The 20,121-nt window shown below is 45.0% G+C and overlaps 1 pseudogene; it reads left to right on the forward strand.

Annotated features, from left to right (window-relative positions):
- LOC121561628 overlaps nt 1-19,866 on the forward strand; it is a 93,505-nt pseudogene extending 73,639 nt beyond the window's left edge.
- Nucleotides 19,867-20,121: the final 255 nt, after the last annotated feature.

Raw genomic sequence — 20,121 nt, forward strand, 5'->3', positions numbered from 1 at the left:
GCCACAGGGTACAGGCTGAGCCCTAGCTAACCTCATTTAGCCACAGGGTACAGGCTGAGCCCTAACTAACCTCATTTAGCCACACGGTGGAGCTGCTGTCAGATGATCTCCAGGTGTTCTCCCAGTTCTCTCCTCTCGCTTTTCTTTTCTTGGAGGAGTTGTTGATGTTTCTGAGAACCACGGTTCCTCTCTGTGACTCTTATGGATATTACATCTGGCTGCTATGAAACTTTATCTCACCTTGTTATTATGTACCTGTCTTTATGTACCTGGCATTATTATATACCTGTCTTTATGTACCTGGCATTATTATGTACCTGTCTTTATGTACCTGTCATTATTATATATCAATCAATCAATCAATTTTATTTTATATAGCCCTTCTTACATCAGCTAATATCTCGAAGTGCTGTACAGAAACCCAGCCTAAAACCCCAAACAGCTAGTAATGCAGGTGTAGAAGCACGGTGGCTAGGAAAAACTCCCTAGAAAGGCAAAACCTAGGGAAGAAACCTAGAGAGGAACCAGGCTATGAGGGGTGGCCAGTCCTCTTCTGGCTGTGCCGGGTGGAGATTATAACAGAACCATGCCAAGATGTTCAAAAATGTTCATAAGTGACAAGCATGGTCAAATAATAATCAGGAATAAATCTCAGTTGGCTTTTCATAGCCGATCATTAGAGTTTAAAACAGCAGGTCTGGGACAGGTAGGGGTTCCCATAACCGCAGGCAGAACAGTTTAAACTGGAATAGCAGCAAGGCCAGGCGGACTGGGGACAGCAAGGAGTCACCACGGCCGGTAGTCCCGACGTATGGTCCTAGGGCTCAGGTCTCTCAGTTGGCTTTTCATAGCCGATCATTTAGAGTTGAAAACAGCAGGTCTGGGACAGGTAGGGGTTTTCGTAGCCGCAGGCAGAACAGTTGAAACTGGAATAGCAGCAAGGCCAGGCGGACTGGGGACAGCAAGGTGTCATCATGCCCTGTAGTCCTGGCGTATGGTCCTAGGGCTCAGGTTCTCAGAGAGAAAGAGAGAACGAGAGAATTAGAGAGAGCATACTTAAATTCACACAGGACACTGGATAAGACAGGAGAAGTACTCCAGGTATAACCAACTAACCCCAGCCCCCGACACATAAACTACTGCAGCATAAATACTGGAGGCTGAGACAGGAGCGGTCCGGAGACACTGTGGCCCCATCCGAAGAAACCCCGGACAGGGCCAAACAGGAAGGATATAACCCCACCCACTCCGCCAAAGCACAGCCCCCGCACCACTAGAGGGATATCCCCAACCACCAACTTACAATCCTGAGACAAGGCCGAGTATAGCCCACAGAGGTCTCCACCACAGCACAAACCAGGAGGGGGCCAGCCCAGACAGGAAGATCACGTCAGTAACTCAACCCACTCAAGTGACGCACCCCTCCCAGGGACGGCATGAAAGAGCACCAGCAAGCCAGTGACTCAGCCCCTGCAACAGGGTTAGAGGCAGAGAACCCCAGTGGAGAGGGGAACCGGCCTGGCAGAGACAGCAAGGGCTGTTCGTTGCTCCAGCCTTTCCGTTCACCTTCACACTCCTGGGCCAGACTACACTCAATCATATGACCTACTGAAGAGATAAGTCTTCAGTAAAGACTTAAAGGTTGAGACCGAGTCTGCGTCTCTCACATGGGTAGGCAGACTGTTCCATAAAAATGGAGATCTATAGGAGAAAGCCCTGCCTCCCGCTGTTTGCTTAGAAATTCTAGGGACAATTAGGAGGCCTGCGTCTTGTGACCGTAGCGTACGTATTGGTATGTACGGCAGGACCAACTCGGAAAGATAGGTAGGAGCAAGCCCATGTAACGCTTTATAGGTTAACAGTAAAACCTTGAAATCAGCCCTTGCCTTAACAGGAAGCCAGTGTAGGGAAGCTAGCACTGGAGTAATATGATCAAATTTCTTGGTTCTAGTCAGGATTCTAGCAGCCGTATTTAGCACTAACTGAAGTTTATTTAGGTGCTTTATCCGGTAGCCGGAAAATAGAGCATTGCAGTAGTCCAATCTAGAAGTAACAAATGCATGGATCAATTTTTCTGCATCATTTTTGGACAGAAAATTTCTGATTTTTGCAATGTTACGTAGATGGAAAAAAGCTGTCCTTGAAACAGTCTTGATATGTTCGTCAAAAGAGAGATCAGGGTCAAGAGTAACGCCTAGGTCCTTCACAGTTTTATTTGAGACGACTTTACAACCATCAAGATTAATTGTCAGATTTAACAGAAGATCTCTTTGTTTCTTGGGACCTAGAACAAGCATCTCTGTTTTGTCCGAGTTTAAAGTAAAAAGTTTTCAGCCATCCACTTCCTTATGTCTGAAACACAGGCTTCTAGCGAGGGCAATTTTGGGGCTTCACCATGCTTCATTGAAATGTACAGCTGTGTGTCATCCGCATAGCAGTGAAAGTTAACATTATGTTTTCGAATAACATCCCCAAGAGGTAAAATATATAGTGAAAACAATAGTGGTCCTAAACGGAACCTTGAGGAACACCGAAATGTACAGTTGATTTGTCGGAGGACAGACCATTCACAGAGACAAACTGATATCTTTCCGACAGGTAGGATCTAAACCAGGCCAGAACTTGTCCGTGTAGACCAATTTGGGTTTCCAGTCTCTCCAAAAGAATGTGGTGATCGATGGTGTCAAAGGCAGCACTAAGGTCTAGTAGCACGAGGACAGATGCAGAGCCTCGGTCTGACGCCATTAAAGGTCATTTACCACCTTCACAAGTGCAGTCTCAGTGCTATGATGGGGTCTAAAACCAGACTGAAGCATTTCGTATACATTGTTTGTCTTCAGAAAGGCAGTGAGTTGCTGCGCAACAGCTTTTTCTAAAATTTTTGAGAGGAATGGAAGATTCGATATATATCTGTCTTTATGTACCTGTCATTATTATATACCTGTCTTTATGTACCTGTCATTATGTACCTGGCATTATTATATACCTGTCTTTATGTACCTGGCATTATTATGTACCTGTCTTTATGTACCTGTCATTATTATATATCTGTCTTTATGTACCTGTCATTATTATATACCTGTCTTTATGTACCTGGCATTATTATATACCTGTCTTTATGTACCTGTCATTATTATATACCTGTCTTTATGTACCTGTCATTATTATATACCTGTCTTTATGTACCTGTCATTATTATATACCTGTCTTTATGTACCTGTCATTATTATATACCTGTCTTTATGTACCTGTCATTATTATATACCTGTCTTTATGTACCTGTCATTATTATATACCTGTCTTTATGTACCTGTCATTATTATATACCTGTCTTTATGTACCTGGCATTATTATATACCTGTCTTTATGTACCTGGCATTATTATATACCTGTCTTTATGTACCTGTCATTATTATATATCTGTCTTTATGTACCTGTCATTATTATATACCTGTCTTTATGTACCTGTCATTATTATATACCTGTCTTTATGTACCTGGCATTATTATATACCTGTCTTTATGTACCTGTCATTATTATATATCTGTCTTTATGTACCTGTCATTACCTGCCCATTGTCTCTCCACCAAATATCTTTTACAGGTTGTCAAGCACAGATGTCGGAGTACTTTTTCTGTTTTGGAATAACAAGATTTAAAATGACCGGACCGTATAGAAATGTAGCCTATAAGATTAACTCTGAGTCCATCTATTCACATGATCACTTCTCTTATTTAGTTATTGTGACAAGGATGTTTTGTACTCTGAGAAACAACGTTAAACCTGTCCTCAGTCGGACTGGGGGAGAGAAGAGCTTCTCCTCTGTTTGGGTTCATCAACTCTTTATTCTTTCCTCTTGGTGCTGTTCTCAGAGTCTCCAGAGGAGGGTGGCGGGGAGGCAGACCCAGAGGAGGAGCTGAGTGCGTCTCGTAGCTCATTGGAGCGTCAGGCAGCACAGCGAGGAAACACTACGGTTCATGTCTGCTGGCACCGCAACACCTCCGTGTCCATGGTGGACTTTAGTGTGGCTGTGGAGGTACCTACCTGACCCACAGTACTGTCTAACCTACCTGGCCCACAGTACTGTCTAACCTACCTGGCCCACAGTACTGTCTAACCTACCTGGCCCACAGTACTGTCTGTCTAACCTCCCTGACCCACAGTACTGTCTGTCTAACCTCCCTGACCCACAGTACTGTCTGTCTAACCTCCCTGTCTTCTGTACCTACCTGGCCCACAGTACTGTCTGTCTAACCTCCCTGTCTTCTGTACCTACCTGACCCACAGTACTGTCTGTCTAACCTCCCTATCTTCTGTACCTACCTGGCCCACAGTACTGTCTGTCTAACCTCCCTGTCTTCTGTACCTACCTGGCCCACAGTACTGTCTGTCTAACCTCCCTGACCCACAGTACTGTCTGTCTAACCTCCCTGTCTTCTGTACCTACCTGGCCCACAGTACTGTCTGTCTAACCTCTGTCTTCTGTACCTACCTGACCCACAGTACTGTCTGTCTAACCTCTCTGTCTTCTGTACCTACCTGACCCACAGTACTGTCTGTCTAACCTCCCTGTCTTCTGTACCTACCTGACCCACAGTACTGTCTGTCTAACCTCCCTGTCTTCTGTACCTACCTGGCCCACAGTACTGTCTGTCTAACCTCCCTGTCTTCTGTACCTACCTGGCCCACAGTACTGTCTGTCTAACCTCCCTGTCTTCTGTACCTACCTGGCCCACAGTACTGTCTGTCTAACCTACCTGACCCACAGTACTGTCTGTCTAACCTCTGTCTTCTGTACCTACCTGACCCACAGTACTGTCTGTCTAACCTCTGTCTTCTGTACCTACCTGACCCACAGTACTGTCTGTCTAACCTCCCTGTCTTCTGTACCTACCTGACCCACAGTACTGTCTGTCTAACCGCTCTGTGTCATTGTCTGCTGTCTCAGTGTATTGTCTCAGTGTATTGTGTCTCACTGTTGTCTCAGTGTGGTGTGTCTCAGTGTATTGTGTCTCAGTGTATTATGTCTCTGTGTCTCAGTGTGTCTTAGTGTATTTTGTCTCAGTGTAGTGTGTCTCAGTGTATTGTCTCAGTGTATTGCGTCTCAGTGTATTGTGTCTGTGTGTTGTGTCTCAGTGTATTGTGTCTCAGTGTATTGTCACTGTGTATTGTATCTAAATGTATTGTCTCAGTGTAGTGTGCCTCAGTGTATTGCGTCTCAGTGTATTGTCTCAGTGTGTCTCAGTTTAGTATATGTATGGTGTGTCTCAGTGTAGTGTGTCTCAGTGTAGTGTGTCTCAGTGTATTGTGTCTTGTGTCTCAGTTTGTGTCAGTGTATTGTGTCTCAGTGTATTGCGTCTCAGTGTATTGCATCTCAGTGTAGTGTGTCTTAGTGTAATGTGTCTCAGTGTATTGTGTCTCAGTGTATTGTGTCTACGTGTGTTGTCTCTGTGTATTGTGTCTCTGTGTATTGTCTCAGTGTATTGTGTCTCAGTGTATTGTGTCTCAGTGTGTTGTGTCTCAGTGTATTGTGTCTCAGTGTGTCTCAGTGTATTGTCTCAGTGTGTCTCAGTTTAGTGTATGTGTGGTGTGTCTCAGTGTATTGTGTCTCAGTGTATTGTGTCTCAGTGTGTTGTGTCTCAGTGTGTTGTGTCTCAGTGTATTGTGTCTCAGTGTATTGTGTCTCAGTGTATTGTGTCTCAGTGTGTCTCAGTGTATTGTCTCAGTTTAGTGTCTGTGTATTGTGTCTCAGTGTGTTGTGTCTCAGTGTACTGTGTCTCAGTGTACTGTGTCTCAGTGTACTGTGTCTCAGTGTACTGTGTCTCAGTTTGTGTCTTTGTATTGTGTCTCAGTGTATTGTGTCTCAGTGTATTGTGTCTCAGTGTAGTGTGTCTCAGTGTGTGTCTGTGTATTGTGTCTCAGTGTGTCTGTGTATTGTGTCTCAGTGTGTCTGTGTATTGTGTCTCAGTGTATTGTGTCTCAGTGTAGTGTGTCTCAGTTTGTGTCTGTGTATTGTGTCTCAGTGTATTGTGTCTCAGTGTGTTGTGTCTCAGTGTATTGCGTCTCAGTGTATTGTGTCTGTGTGTTGTGTCTCTGTGTGTTGTGTCTCAGTGTGTTGTGTCTCAGTGTATTGTGTCTCAGTGTATTGTGTCTCAGTGTATTGTCACTGTGTATTGTGTCTCAGTATTGTCTCAGTGTATTGTCACTGTGTATTGTGTCTCAGTGTATTGTGTCTCAGTGTGTTGTGTCTCAGTGTATTGTGTCTCAGTGTATTGTCACTGTGTATTGTATCTAAATGTATTGTCTCAGTGTAGTGTGCCTCAGTGTATTGTCTCAGTGTGTCTCAGTTTAGTATATGTATGGTGTGTCTCAGTGTAGTGTGTCTCAGTGTAGTGTGTCTCAGTGTATTGTGTCTTGTGTCTCAGTTTGTGTCAGTGTATTGTGTCTCAGTGTATTGCGTCTCAGTGTATTGCATCTCAGTGTAGTGTGTCTTAGTGTAATGTGTCTCAGTGTATTGTGTCTACGTATGTTGTCTCTGTGTATTGTGTCTCTGTGTATTGTCTCAGTGTATTGTGTCTCAGTGTATTGTGTCTCAGTGTATTGTGTCTCAGTGTATTGTGTCTCAGTGTGTCTCAGTGTATTGTCTCAGTGTGTCTCAGTTTAGTGTATGTGTGGTGTGTCTCAGTGTATTGTGTCTCAGCGTGTTGTGTCTCAGTGTATTGTGTCTCAGTGTGTTGTGTCTCAGTGTATTGTCTCAGTGTATTGTGTCTCAGTGTATTGTGTCTCAGTGTGTCTCAGTGTATTGTCTCAGTTTAGTGTCTGTGTATTGTGTCTCAGTGTAGTGTGTCTTAGTGTATTGTGTCTCAGTGTGTTGTGTCTCAGTGTGTTGTGTCTCAGTGTACTGTGTCTCTGTACTGTGTCTCAGTGTATTGTGTCTCAGTGTACTGTGTCTCAGTGTACTGTGTCTCAGTGTATTGTGTCTCAGTGTACTGTGTCTCAGTGTGTCTCTGTACTGTGTCTCAGTGTACTGTGTCTCAGTGTACTGTGTCTCAGTTTGTGTCTTTGTATTGTGTCTCAGTGTACTGTGTCTCAGTGTATTGTGTCTCAGTGTACTGTGTCTCAGTGTACTGTGTCTCAGTGTGTCTCTGTACTGTGTCTCAGTGTACTGTGTCTCAGTGTACTGTGTCTCAGTTTGTGTCTTTGTATTGTGTCTCAGTGTATTGTGTCTCAGTGTAGTGTGTCTCAGTGTAGTGTGTCTCAGTGTGTGTCTGTGTATTGTGTCTCAGTGTGTCTGTGTATTGTGTCTCAGTGTATTGTGTCTCAGTGTAGTGTGTCTCAGTTTGTGTCTGTGTATTGTGTCTCAGTGTATTGTGTCTCAGTGTAGTGTGTCTCAGTGTGTTGTGTCTCAGTGTGTTGTGTCTCAGTGTGTTGTGTCTCAGTGTGTTGTGTCTCAGTGTACTGTGTCTCAGTTTGTGTCTGTGTATTGTGTCTCAGTGTAGTGTGTCTCAGTGTGTGTCTGTGTATTGTGTCTCAGTGTAGTGTGTCTCAGTGTGTTGTGTCTCAGTGTGTTGTGTCTCAGTGTGTTGTGTCTCAGTGTGTTGTGTCTCAGTGTGTTGTGTCTCAGTGTATTGTGTCTCAGTGTACTGTCTCTCAGTTTGTTTCTGTGTATTGTGTCTCAGTGTATTGTGTCTCAGTGTAGTGTGTCTCAGTGTAGTGTGTGTCTGTGTATTGCGTCTCAGTGTGTCTGTGTAGTGTGTCTCAGTGTGTTGTGTCTCAGTGTGTCTTAGTGTAGTGTGTCTCAGTGTATTGCGTCTCAGTGTGTCTCAGTGTGGTATTGTCTTCCCTCTCTCTCACTCTCTTGTCCCTATCTGATATTCCTGTTCAGTCTGCTCCAGAGTACCTGTCTGTCTAACACTGGTGCTGTCTGTCTGTCTGTCTAACACTGGTGCTGTCTGTCTGTCTGTCTGTCTAACACTGGTGCTGTCTGTCTGTCTGTCTGTGTTTTACCTGTTCTTTCTCTCACTGTCCTTCCCTCTCTCTTTGTCCCTCCGTCTCCCTGGACCCTGGTCCAGTCAGTCAGTTAGAGGTGCTGTTCTCTAGCCGTAGACCAGGCTGCAGGGGGCCTAGCACGGTACCGGGCCCAGAGCCAGGGCTGAGGGTTCAGGGTCCAGCATCTCTGTCAGTGGTGTGCTGGTACGGGGCCCAGAGCCAGGGCTGAGGGTTCAGGGTCCAGCATCTCTGTCAGTGGTGTGCTGGTACCGGGCCCAGAGCCAGGGCTGAGGGTTCAGGGTCCAGCATCTCTGTCAGTGGTGTGCTGGTACCGGGCCCAGAGCCAGGGCTGAGGGTTCAGGGTCCAGCATCTCTGTCAGTGGTGTGCTGGTACGGGGCCCAGAGCCAGGGCTGAGGGTTCAGGGTCCAGCATCTCTGTCAGTGGTGTGCTGGTACCGGGCCCAGAGCCAGGGCTGAGGGTTCAGGGTCCAGCATCTCTGTCAGTGGTGTGCTGGTACCGGGCCCAGAGCCTGTCCTTTACTGACACCAGCTCCAGAAGAGAAGTAAAGGGACTGGGCCAACAGAATGACATAGAACACAACAGTATTAAACTGGATCTGTAGAACTGAACCTGACTGTATGGGACTGCTGTTACACATAGATCTAGAACAATAGAGAGGCTGATGGAGAGCTTGACCTGCTGATTCAAACCACCATGCCTATCTACTGTTCTATTATCTACAGTTGAAGTCGGAAGTTTACATACACTTAGGTTGGAGTCATTAAAAACTTTTCCACCACTCCACACATTCCTTGTTAACAAACTATAGTTTTGGCAAGTCGGTTAGGACATCTACTTTGTGCATGACGCAAGTAATTTTTCCAACAATTGTTTACAGACAGATTATTTCACTTATAATTCACTGTATCACAATTCCAGTGGGTCAGAAGTTTACATACACTAAGTTGACTGTGCCTTTAAACAGCTTGGAAAATTCCAGAAAATGATGTCATGGCTTTAGAAGCTTCTGATAGGCTAATTATATCATTTCAGTCAGTTGGAGGTGTACCTGTGGATGTATTTCAAGGCCTACCTTCAAACTCAGTGCCTCTTTGCTTGGCATCTTGGGAAAATCAAAAGAAATCAGCCAAGACCTCAGAAATTTTTTTTAGACCTCCACAAGTCTGGTTCATCCTTGGGAGCAATTTCCAAACGCCTGAAGGTACCACGTTCATCTGTACAAACAATAGTACGCAAGTATAAACACCATGGGATCACGCAGCCATCATACCGCTCATGAAGGGAGACGTGTTCTGTCTCTTAGAGATTAAGGTACTTTGAGTGCGAAAAGTGCAAATCAATCCCAGAACAACAGCAAAGGACCTTGTGAAGATGCTGGAGGAAAACAGGTACAAAATTATCTATTTCCACAGTAAAACGAGTCCTATATCGACATAACCTGATAGGCCGCCCAGCAAGGAAGAAGCCACTGCTCCAAAATCGCCATAAAAAAGCCAGACTACGGTTTGCAACTGCACATGGGGACAAAGATCATACTTTTTGGAGAAATGTCCTCTGGTCTGATGAAACAAAAATAGAACTGTTTGGCCATAATGACCATCATTATGTTTGGAGGAAAAAAGGGGGTTGCTTGCAAGCCGAAGAACACCATCCCAACCGTGAAGCACGGGGGTGGCAGCATCATGCTGTGGGGGTGCATTGCTGCAGGAGGGACTGGTGCACTTCACAAAATACTGTTACATATCACTCTGCTTCCAATTATACATTGACTCTTAGGAATGTAGCAAAAATATGGGACTGAACCAAAGTGAATACAGTTGATGCTTGTTACAGGGAGGTGTGATGTAACCGGATACAACAACATTGTAACTTCAACACGTTCTTTAGACTGGTGCTCTAGTTTTCCCACCAGGCACACAAGCTGTCCATGCAAAGATGTTGTCCACGATCACATAACAGGCAATATTACTGTTCAGTAGTACCATGAGGCTGTTGGCCTAGCATCCCTGCTAGCTATAAAGGGTTAATGAGTTGTTCAGTAGTACCATGAGGCTGTTGGCCTAGCATCCCTGCTAGCTATAAAGGGTTAATGAGTTGTTCAGTAGTACCATGAGGCTGTTGGCCTAGCATCCCTGCTAGCTATAAAGGGTTAATGAGTTAAAGGCTACTGACAGTACTGATGTTTATTTTTCTGCTGAACGCCGTAGGATTCATTTGCATGCCTGATACAGTAGCCATGTTGGACCTGTGTTAATCTCTCTTCCTATTGGTTAATCCTGTCTTAATGTCTCTTCGTATTGGTCCTCTCTCCCCCTATCAGAACCAGTTATCAGGGAACCTGCTGAGGAAGTTTAAGAACAGTAATGGATGGCAGAAACTCTGGGTGGTCTTAACCAACTTCAGCCTGTTCTTCTACAAATCACATCAGGTAAGGACCCTAACCTAAACCTAACTCTGGGTGCTCTTCACCAACTTCAGCCTAAAGGATGACTACCCTCTGGGTAGTGTATTATATAGTATGTATTATGGGATGCAGTAGTCTAAAGGTCCTCTCCTTCTGTCCCCTATAGGATGACTACCCTCTGGCCAGCCTCCCGTTGCTAGGCTACTCGTTGACAGTTCCTGCGGAGACGGAGAACATCCAGAAGGACTACGTTTTCAAGCTCCACTTCAAGTCTCATGTGTACTACTTCAGGTCAGAGAGCCAGTACACCTTCCAGAGGTACGTTGTCTTGCTGACCGTCCTGTAGTGGTGTTGTCTTGCTGACCGTCCTGTAGTGGTGTTGTCTTGCTGACCGTCCTGTAGTGGTGTTGTCTTGCTGACCGTCCTGTAGTGGTGTTGTCTTGCTGACCGTCCTGTAGTGGTGTTGTCTTGCTGACCGTCCTGTAGTGGTGTTGTCTTGCTGACCGTCCTGTAGTGGTGTTGTTTTGCTGACCGTCCTGTAGTGGTGTTGTCTTGCTGACCATCCTGTAGTGGTGTTGTCTTGCTGACCGTCCTGTAGTGGTGTTGTCTTGCTGACCGTCCTGTAGTGTGGTTTTATCTTCAGTAGTGTGGTGTTTGGTTGTGTTGTCTTCAGTAGTGTTTGGTTGTGTTGTCTTCAGTAGTGTGGTGTTTGGTTGTGTTGTCTTCAGTAGTGTAGTGTTTGGTTGTGTTGTCCCCCCTTCTGATAACCAGGTGGCGAATCGCATCTCTGCATATCTGGCAGACATATCAGTATGGATGACGGATCACCACCTCAAGCTGAACCTTGGCAAGACGGAGCTGCTCTTCCTCCCGGGAAGGACTGCCCGTTCCATGATCTCGCCATCACGGTTGACAACTCCGTTGTGTCCTCCTCCCAGAGTGCGAAGAGCCTTGGCGTGACCCTGGACAACACCCTGTCGTTGTCCGCTAACATCAAGGCGGTGACCCGATCCTGTAGGTTCATGCTCTACAACATTCGGAGAGTACGACCCTGCCTTACACAGGAAGCGGCACAGGTCCTAATCATCTCCCGTCTGGATTACTGCAACTCGCTGTTGGCTGGGCTCCCTGCCTGTGCCATTAAACCCCTACAACTCATCCAGAATGCCGCAGCCCGTCTGGTGTTCAACCTTCCCAAGTTCTCTCACGTCACTCCGCTCCTCCGCACACTCCACTGGCTTCCAGTTGAAGCTCGCATCTGCTACAAGACCATGGTGCTTGCCTACGGAGCTGTGAGGGGAACGGCACCTCCGTACCTTCAGGCTCTGATCAGTCCCTACACCCAAACGAGGGCACTGCGTTCATCCACCTCTGGCCTGCTGGCCTCCCCTACCTCTACGGAAGCACAGTTCCCGCTCAGCCTAGTCAAAACTGTTCACTGCTCTGGCACCCCAATGGTGGAACAAGCTCCCTCACGACGCCAGGACAGCGGAGTCACTCACCACCTTAAACACCAGTAAACATTCTACCCCCCCCAAAAAAAATAAAAAAATACATTGTAAAGTGGTTGTCCCACTGGCTATAAGGTGAATGCACCAATTTGTAAGTCGCTCTGGATAAGAGCGTCTGCTAAATGACGTAAATGTAATGTAAATGTAATGTCTTCAGTAGTGTTTGGTTGTGTTGTCTTCAGTAGTGTTTGGTTGTGTTGTCTTCAGTAGTGTTTGGTTGTGTTGTCTTCAGTAGTGTAGTGTTTGGTTGTGTTGTCTTCAGTAGTGTAGTGTTGGTTGTGTTGTCTTCAGTAGTGTAGTGTTGGTTGTGTTGTCTTCAGTAGTGTAGTGTTTGGTTGTGTTGTCTTCAGTAGTGTTTGGTTGTGTTGTCTTCAGTAGTGTAGTGTTGGTTGTGTTGTCTTCAGTATTGTTTGGTTGTGTTGTCTTCAGTAGTGTTTGGTTGTGTTGTCTTCAGTAGTGTAGTGTTGGTTGTGTTGTCTTCAGTAGTGTTTGGTTGTGTTGTCTTCAGTAGTGTTTGGTTGTGTTGTCTTCAGTAGTGTTGGTTGTGTTGTCTTCCGTAGTGTTTGGTTGTGTTGTCTTCAGTAGTGTTTGGTTGTGTTGTCTTCCGTAGTGTTTGGTTGTGTGTCTTCAGTAGTGTAGTGTTTGGATGTGTTGTCTTCAGTAGTGTAGTGTGGTGTTTGGTTGTGTTGTCTTCAGTAGTGTAGTGTAGTGTTTGGGTGTGTTGTCTTCAGTAGTGTGGTGTTTGGTTGTGTTGTCTTCAGTAGTGTGGTGTTTGGTTGTGTTGTCTTCAGTAGTGTGGTGTTTGGTTGTGTTGTCTTCAGTAGTGTAGTGTGGTGTTTGGTTGTGTTGTCTTCAGTAGTGTAGTGTTGGTTGTGTTGTCTTCAGTAGTGTGGTGTTTGGTTGTGTTGTCTTCAGTAGTGTAGTGTAGTGTTTGGTTGTGTTGTCTTCAGTAGTGTAGTGTGGTGTTTGGTTGTGTTGTCTTCAGTAGTGTGGTGTTTCGTTGTGTTGTCTTCAGTAGTGTGGTGTGGTGTTTGGTTGTGTTGTCTTCAGTAGTGTGGTGTGGTGTTTGGTTGTGTTGTCTTCAGTAGTGTGGTGTTTGGTTGTGTTGTCTTCAGTAGTGTGGTGTTTGGTTGTGTTGTCTTCAGTAGTGTGGTGTTTGGTTGTGTTGTCTTCAGTAGTGTAGTGTGGTGTTTGGTTGTGTTGTCTTCAGTAGTGTGGTGTGGTGTTTGGTTGTGTTGTCTTCAGTAGTGTGGTGTTTGGTTGTGTTGTCTTCAGTAGTGTGGTGTTTGGTTGTGTTGTCTTCAGTAGTGTAGTGTGGTGTTTGGTTGTGTTGTCTTCAGTAGTGTGGTGTTTTGGTTGTGTTGTCTTCAGTAGTGTGGTGTTTGGTTGTGTTGTCTTCAGTAGTGTGGTGTTTGGTTGTGTTGTCTTCAGTAGTGTTTGGTTGTGTTGTCTTCAGTAGTGTAGTGTGGTGTTTGGTTGTGTTGTCTTCAGTAGTGTGGTGTTTGGTTGTGTTGTCTTCAGTAGTGTTTGGTTGTGTTGTCTTCAGTAGTGTGGTGTTTGGTTGTGTTGTCTTCAGTAGTGTAGTGTGGTGTTTGGTTGTGTTGTCTTCAGTAGTGTGGTGTTTGGTTGTGTTGTCTTCAGTAGTGTGGTGTTTGGTTGTGTTGTCTTCAGTAGTGTGGTGTTTGGTTGTGTTGTCTTCAGTAGTGTAGTGTGGTGTTTGGTTGTGTTGTCTTCAGTAGTGTGGTGTGGTGTTTGGTTGTGTTGTCTTCAGTAGTGTGGTGTTTGGTTGTGTTGTCTTCAGTAGTGTGGTGTTTGGTTGTGTTGTCTTCAGTAGTGTAGTGTGGTGTTTGGTTGTGTTGTCTTCAGTAGTGTGGTGTTTGGTTGTGTTGTCTTCAGTAGTGTGGTGTTTGGTTGTGTTGTCTTCAGTAGTGTGGTGTTTGGTTGTGTTGTCTTCAGTAGTGTTTGGTTGTGTTGTCTTCAGTAGTGTAGTGTGGTGTTTGGTTGTGTTGTCTTCAGTAGTGTGGTGTTTGGTTGTGTTGTCTTCAGTAGTGTTTGGTTGTGTTGTCTTCAGTAGTGTGGTGTTTGGTTGTGTTGTCTTCAGTAGTGTAGTGTGGTGTTTGGTTGTGTTGTCTTCAGTAGTGTGGTGTTTGGTTGTGTTGTCTTCAGTAGTGTGGTGTTTGGTTGTGTTGTCTTCAGTAGTGTTTGGTTGTGTTGTCTTCAGTAGTGTGGTGTTTGGTTGTGTTGTCTTCAGTAGTGTGGTGTGGTGTTTGGTTGTGTTGTCTTCAGTAGTGTAGTGTGGTGTTTGGTTGTGTTGTCTTCAGTAGTGTGGTGTTTGGTTGTGTTGTCTTCAGTAGTGTGGTGTTTGGTTGTGTTGTCTTCAGTAGTGTGGTGTTTGGTTGTGTTGTCTTCAGTAGTGTAGTGTGGTGTTTGGTTGTGTTGTCTTCAGTAGTGTGGTGTGGTGTTTGGTTGTGTTGTCTTCAGTAGTGTGGTGTTTGGTTGTGTTGTCTTCAGTAGTGTGGTGTTTGGTTGTGTTGTCTTCAGTAGTGTAGTGTGGTGTTTGGTTGTGTTGTCTTCAGTAGTGTGGTGTTTGGTTGTGTTGTCTTCAGTAGTGTGGTGTTTGGTTGTGTTGTCTTCAGTAGTGTGGTGTTTGGTTGTGTTGTCTTCAGTAGTGTTTGGTTGTGTTGTCTTCAGTAGTGTAGTGTGGTGTTTGGTTGTGTTGTCTTCAGTAGTGTGGTGTTTGGTTGTGTTGTCTTCAGTAGTGTTTGGTTGTGTTGTCTTCAGTAGTGTGGTGTTTGGTTGTGTTGTCTTCAGTAGTGTGGTGTTTGGTTGTGTTGTCTTCAGTAGTGTGGTGTTTGGTTGTGTTGTCTTCAGTAGTGTGGTGTTTGGTTGTGTTGTCTTCAGTAGTGTTTGGTTGTGTTGTCTTCAGTAGTGTAGTGTGGTGTTTGGTTGTGTTGTCTTCAGTAGTGTGGTGTTTGGTTGTGTTGTCTTCAGTAGTGTTTGGTTGTGTTGTCTTCAGTAGTGTGGTGTTTGGTTGTGTTGTCTTCAGTAGTGTAGTGTTGGTTGTGTTGTCTTCAGTAGTGTTTGGTTGTGTTGTCTTCAGTAGTGTAGTGTTTGGTTGTTGTCTTCAGTAGTGTAGTGTTTGGTTGTGTTGTCTTCAGTAGTGTGGTGTTTGGTTGTTGTCTTCAGTAGTGTAGTGTTTGGTTGTGTTGTTGTCATGTGCATTTCTATCTCTAATTCAACCTAAGCTTGAATCATTACCAGAGGTTGTAAGGCTCTGGTTTTAATCATAAATGATTCAAGGTCCACAACCCACAAGTATTATCGGTATATTTATTCATGGAGAGCTCTGGCGCCCAAACCCATACCCTCCTGTTTCATACCCCTTGACATACAAAGGCACTTTGCTCCTCCCACCTTTAGGAGGCTTTCTTAAACAGTTTCCACCTTCTCATTCACCCTGGAATGTTTAGTCCCGCCCCCCTCTGTTAGTTGGTTGACACTACATTATAACACAGTTTACACATTTATACTGTATTTGGGGTGAAATCCTTTAGTCATTATTCTTAAAATCCAAATTAATCTAACAGTTGTCTTCAGTAGTGTTGTGTGGTGTTTGGTTGTGTTGTCTTCCATAGTGTGGTGTTTGGTTGTGTTGTCTTCAGTAGTGTAGTGTGGTGTTTGGTTGTGTTGTCTTCAGTAATGTAGTGTAGTGTTTGGTTGTGTTGTCTTCAGTAGTGTAGTGTTTGGTTGTGTTGTCTTCAGTAGTGTAGTGTTTGGTTGTGTTGTCTTCAGTAGTGTGGTGTTTGGTTGTGTTGTCTTCAGTAGTGTAGTGTTTGGTTGTGTTGTCTTCAGTAGTGTAGTGTGGTGTTTGGTTGTGTTGTCTTCAGTAGTGTAGTGTGGTGTTTGGTTGTGTTGTCTTCAGTAGTGTAGTGTTTGGTTGTGTTGTCTTCAGTAGTGTAGTGTGGTGTTTGGTTGTGTTGTCTTCAGTAGTGTGGTGTTTGGTTGTGTTGTCTTCAGTAGTGTGGTGTTTGGTTGTGTTGTCTTCAGTAGTGTGGTGTTTGGTTGTGTTGTCTTCAGTAGTGTAGTGTGGTGTTTGGTTGTGTTGTCTTCAGTAGTGTAGTGTGGTGTTTGGTTGTGTTGTCTTCAGTAATGTAGTGTAGTGTTGGTTGTGTTGTCTTCAGTAGTGTGGTGTTTGGTTGTGTTGTCTTCAGTAGTGTAGTGTGGTGTTTGGTTGTGTTGTCTTCAGTAATGTAGTGTAGTGTTGGTTGTGTTGTCTTCAGTAGTGTGGTGTTTGGTTGTGTTGTCTTCAGTAGTGTAGTGTGGTGTTTGGTTGTGTTGTCTTCAGTAGTGTAGTGTGGTGTTTGGTTGTGTTGTCTTCAGTAATGTAGTGTAGTGTTGGTTGTGTTGTCTTCAGTAGTGTGGTGTTTGGTTGTGTTGTCTTCAGTAGTGTAGTGTGGTGTTTGGTTGTGTTGTCTTCAGTAGTGTGGTGTTTGGTTGTGTTGTCTTCAGTAGTGTAGTGTGGTGTTTGGGTGTGTTGTCTTCAGTAGTGTAGTGTTGGTTGTGTTGTCTTCAGTAGTGTAGTGTGGTGTTTGGTTGTGTTGTGTTGTCTTCAGTAGTGTAGTGTAGTGTTGGTTGTGTTGTCTTCAGTAGTGTAGTGTGGTGTTTGGTTGTGTTGTCTTCAGTAGTGTAGTGTAGTGTTTGGTTGTGTTGTCTTCAGTGGTGTAGTGTTTGGTTGTGTTGTCTTCAGTAGTGTAGTGTTTGGTTGTGTTGTCTTCAGTAGTGTAGTGTTGGTTGTGTTGTCTTCAGTAGTGTAGTGTGGTGTTTGGTTGTGTCGTCTTCAGTAGTGTAGTGTTGGTTGTGTTGTCTTCAGTAGTGTAGTGTGGTGTTTGGTTGTGTTGTCTTCAGTAGTGTAGTGTTGGTTGTGTTGTCTTCAGTAGTGTAGTGTGGTGTTTGGTTGTGTTGTCTTCAGTAGTGTAGTGTTGGTTGTGTTGTCTTCAGTAGTGTAGTGTAGTGTTTGGTTGTGTTGTCTTCAGTAGTGTAGTGTGGTGTTTGGTTGTGTTGTCTTCAGTAGTGTGGTGTTTGGTTGTGTTGTCTTCAGTAGTGTAGTGTAGTGTTTGGTTGTGTTGTCTTCAGTAGTGTAGTGTAGTGTTTGGTTGTGTTGTCTTCAGTAGTGTGGTGTTTGGTTGTGTTGTCTTCAGTAGTGTAGTGTGGTGTTTGGTTGTGTTGTCTTCAGTAGTGTAGTGTGGTGTTTGGTTGTGTTGTCTTCAGTAGTGTAGTGTAGTGTTTGGTTGTGTTGTCTTCAGTAGTGTAGTGTAGTGTTTGGTTGTGTTGTCTTCAGTAGTGTGGTGTTTGGTTGTGTTGTCTTCAGTAGTGTAGTGTTTGGTTGTGTTGTCTTCAGTAGTGTAGTGTGGTGTTTGGTTGTGTTGTCTTCAGTAGTGTAGTGTTGGTTGTGTTGTCTTCAGTAGTGTAGTGTTTGGTTGTGTTGTCTTCAGTAGTGTAGTGTTGGTTGTGTTGTCTTCAGTAGTGTAGTGTGGTGTTTGGTTGTGTTGTCTTCAGTAGTGTAGTGTGGTGTTTGGTTGTGTTGTCTTCAGTAGTGTGGTGTAGTGTTTGGTTGTGTTGTCTTCAGTAGTGTAGTGTAGTGTTTGGTTGTGTTGTCTTCAGTAGTGTGGTGTTTGGTTGTGTTGTCTTCAGTAGTGTGGTGTTTGGTTGTGTTGTCTTCAGTAGTGTGGTGTTTGGTTGTGTTGTCTTCAGTAGTGTAGTGTGGTGTTTGGTTGTGTTGTCTTCAGTAGTGTAGTGTTGGTTGTGTTGTCTTCAGTAGTGTGGTGTTTGGTTGTGTTGTCTTCAGTAGTGTAGTGTAGTGTTTGGTTGTGTTGTCTTCAGTAGTGTAGTGTTGGTTGTGTTGTGTTGTCTTCAGTAGTGTAGTGTTGGTTGTGTTGTCTTCAGTAGTGTAGTGTGGTGTTTGGTTGTGTTGTCTTCAGTAGTGTAGTGTTTGGTTGTGTTGTGTTGTCTTCAGTAGTGTAGTGTTGGTTGTGTTGTCTTCAGTAGTGTAGTGTGGTGTTTGGTTGTGTTGTCTTCAGTAGTGTAGTGTAGTGTTTGGTTGTGTTGTCTTCAGTAGTGTAGTGTGGTGTTTGGTTGTGTTGTCTTCAGTAGTGTAGTGTGGTGTTTGGTTGTGTTGTCTTCAGTAGTGTAGTGTGGTGTTTGGTTGTGTTGTCTTCAGTAGTGTAGTGTGGTGTTTGGTTGTGTTGTCTTCAGTAGTGTAGTGTGGTGTTTGGTTGTGTTGTCTTCAGTAGTGTAGTGTTGGTTGTGTTGTCTTCAGTAGTGTAGTGTTTGGTTGTGTTGTCTTCAGTAGTGTAGTGTTTGGTTGTGTTGTCTTCAGTAGTGTAGTGTGGTGTTTGGTTGTGTTGTCTTCAGTAGTGTAGTGTGGTGTTTGGTTGTGTTGTCTTCAGTAGTGTAGTGTTGGTTGTGTTGTCTTCAGTAGTGTAGTGTGGTGTTTGGTTGTGTTGTCTTCAGTAGTGTAGTGTAGTGTTTGGTTGTGTTGTCTTCAGTAGTGTGGTGTTTGGTTGTGTTGTCTTCAGTAGTGTTTGGTTGTGTTGTCTTCAGTAGTGTTGTGTGGTGTTTGGTTGTGTTGTCTTCCATAGTGTGGTGTTGTGTTGTGTTGTCTTCAGTAGTGTAGGGTGGTGTTTTGGTTTTGGTGTCTTCATTCTGTCTTTCTCCAGGTGGATGGAGGTGATCCCGTAGTGTTACCTGTCTGTCTGTCTAACCTGTCTGTCTGTCTCCAGGTGGATGGAGGTGATCCCGTAGTGTTACCTGTCTGTCTGTCTAACCTGTCTGTCTGTCTTTCTCCAGGTGGATGGAGGTGATCCGTAGTGTTACCTGTCTGTCTCTCTAACCTGTCTGTCTGTCTCCAGGTGGATGGAGGTGATCCGTAGTGTTACCTGTCTGTCTCTCTAACCTGTCTGTCTGTCTGTCTGTCTGTCTCCAGGTGGATGGAGGTGATCCGTAGTGTTACCTGTCTGTCTCTCTATCCTGTCTGTCTGTCTCCAGGTGGATGGAGGTGATCCGTAGTGTTACCTGTCTGTCTCTCTAACCTGTCTGTCTGTCTGTCTCCAGGTGGATGGAGGTGATCCGTAGTGTTACCTGTCTGTCTCTCTAACCTGTCTGTCTGTCTGTCTCCAGGTGGATGGAGGTGATCCGTAGTGTTACCTGTCTGTCTCTCTAACCTGTCTGTCTGTCTCCAGGTGGATGGAGGTGATCCGTAGTGTTACCTGTCTGTCTCTCTAACCTGTCTGTCTGTCTGTCTCCAGGTGGATGGAGGTGATCCGTAGTGTTACCTGTCTGTCTCTCTAACCTGTCTGTCTGTCTGTCTCCAGGTGGATGGAGGTGATCCGTAGTGTTACCTGTCTGTCTCTCTAACCTGTCTGTCTGTCTGTCTCCAGGTGGATGGAGGTGATCCGTAGTGTTACCTGTCTGTCTCTCTAACCTGTCTGTCTGTCTGTCTCCAGGTGGATGGAGGTGATCCGTAGTGTTACCTGTTCAGCTAGTCGACCCCACCTGACCCAGGGGAAGGATTCTTACTGACCACGGAGCCAGTGAGGACCAGGAGGACCCTGATCAAGCCTCTTCTAGACTCCTCCGTCCCCTCCTTTAGGCCTCTTCCTTCACCCTCTCCTCTCTCCACCTCCTGCTGGAATAGCGGCTCACTTTGCCTCAGATGACTTTTCTAACCACCTGTCTGTGTGTCTGTATCTAGAGACAGTCTTTACTATGTATCGTCTCCATGTTAGAATCTATTCTATAGAGCAGCAGAGTGGAAATAATGTTGGTCGTGTTTTCTGAGGGTTCTGATCTGGCCCTGTGAGGGTGGAGTCGATCCTTTACAATAAAGGATGTTTTCTTAGACCTCTGTGTGTTTAGACCAGGGCTCTCCAGCCCTGTTCCTGGAGGATACCCTCCTGTAGGTTTTCACTCCAACCCTGTTCCTGGAGAGAGACCCTCCTGTAGGTTTTAACTCCAACCCTGTTCCTGGAGGATACCCTGTTCCTGGAGAGAGACCCTCCTGTAGGTTTTCGCTCCAACCCCAGTTGTAACTAACCTGGTTCAGTTTATAAAACAGCTAATTATTTGAATCAGGTGTGCTAGATTAGGGTTGGAGTGAAAACCTACAGGAGGGTATCCTCCAGGAACAGGGTTGGAGT

This window comes from Coregonus clupeaformis, unplaced genomic scaffold (assembly GCF_020615455.1).
Source record: "Coregonus clupeaformis isolate EN_2021a unplaced genomic scaffold, ASM2061545v1 scaf1725, whole genome shotgun sequence".
In the NCBI taxonomy this organism is placed as follows: domain Eukaryota; kingdom Metazoa; phylum Chordata; class Actinopteri; order Salmoniformes; family Salmonidae; genus Coregonus; species Coregonus clupeaformis.